The sequence below is a fragment of the Nannospalax galili genome, unplaced genomic scaffold (assembly GCF_000622305.1).
Source record: "Nannospalax galili isolate Female #2095 unplaced genomic scaffold, S.galili_v1.0 scaffold243, whole genome shotgun sequence".
In the NCBI taxonomy this organism is placed as follows: Eukaryota; Metazoa; Chordata; class Mammalia; order Rodentia; family Spalacidae; genus Nannospalax; species Nannospalax galili.
This window is the reverse complement of record NW_008353490.1, coordinates 2,817,887-2,819,437: the sequence shown is the minus strand read 5'-3', so window position 1 is coordinate 2,819,437 and position 1,551 is coordinate 2,817,887. Positions and strand designations below refer to the sequence as shown.

The following is a 1,551-nucleotide window of genomic DNA, read 5'->3' as shown; positions in this document are numbered from 1 at the left end:
TTAAAATGAAAAAGAAGAAATCATCAAAAACCTGATTATGATACTTTGAATAACCATAAAAATTTAGAAATTGACTGAACTTATGCCTTAAACCCTAGAAAAGTTTGTACCATTTGACTGCTCTTGTGCTCTTGAATTGACAGGGGCAAATCATTCGTACCAAGAAAATATACTAGTAATACATTTCTGATATAGATACCACAATTTTATTTTATTTATTTTTAAGTAAACATGAAGTGCTCCTTGATTCTACTGTCATCATCACATATCAGTCACTCATGTGCACGAAAGTCCTCATCCAGGTAGGATATAAACTTCTTCCTCCTACAATAGAACAAAGTATTTGGAGGTGGCAGCAAGTATGTCATCTTCCTGGACTCTACGGTTATGCTCAGTACACTGCAAGCAGTTATCGGAGATATGGTTGTTCAAAGGCGTGATTAATCAAGATGGTGTTCAGGAGTTCTTGGAATTGTGATTCATGGTAAGGTCTTATAGCATTATCAGGGGTGTTAAAAACCTGAGTCAGGACCCAGAAATTGACAGAAGACTCATCTATCTTCCTTTGATTAAGTTACCAAAGAGATAATTTGAAGGATAAACGTTTGTTCTACTGCTACCTCACCACACATCTCTGCCACAGGATCACTCTAAGATCTATGATACAATTCATTGACAGGGAAACTAAGCAGTATGGACTTTGTGACTCCATATAACCATCTCTCTGGAAGAAGGCATCCTAGGATTTGGGTGGGGGTGTCTATTTTCTCACCTTATCCATACCTATGGCTTACCTTATCTATACCTATGAACTGGACAGTGGGGTCTCCACTATGAGTGAAATGAAAAGTTATTTCCAGACTGTTGCAGGATTTTTGCCAGTTTTTGACACAGACCTTTGTGCTTGTATATAATCTTATGGCTGTCAACAACTGTTGACTTACTTAAGGTGGCTCTCCTCCTTACTCTCTGATGCATATTTCTTGTATAGAATGCTTTGCCTGCTATAAGAAGTGGGAAATATGAGTCACGTCTATTTGCACAGACAGTCTCCTTTGGGCAAAATTATTATTGTAATCTAAGGGTGTTGATTTGAAGATATGAGGCAGAGACAGTGAAATATCTATGGTCCCGATGTATAGAATTATGGAATAGAATGTTGATTTCTATACAATGTGGCATGCTTTTTTCAAAATCATTTAACCTTGGGGAAATGGAAAAAATAGGCATAACCCAGTCTTAAAGCATCCTGGAAACTATTTAAGAGAAACTATTGATTTGAAGATATGAGGCAGAGACAGTGAAATATCTATGGTCCCGATGTATAGAATTATGGAATAGAATGTTGATTTCTATACAATGTGGCATGCTTTTTTCAAAATCACTTAACCTTGGGGAAATGGAAAAAATAGGCATAACCCAGTCTTAAAGCATCCTGGAAACTATTTAAGAGAAACTATTTAGAGAGAATTGGACTGGAGGGAACATACCTCAACATAATTAAAGCCATATATAACAAACCCACAGCCAACATCATTCTAAATGGAGAAA

General features: G+C 36.6%; 1 pseudogene; it reads left to right on the top strand.

Annotated features, from left to right (window-relative positions):
- The first annotated feature begins 659 nt into the window (after positions 1–659).
- On the top strand, positions 660–1,096 carry LOC115067279 (annotated as a pseudogene).
- The last annotated feature ends 455 nt before the right edge of the window (positions 1,097–1,551 follow it).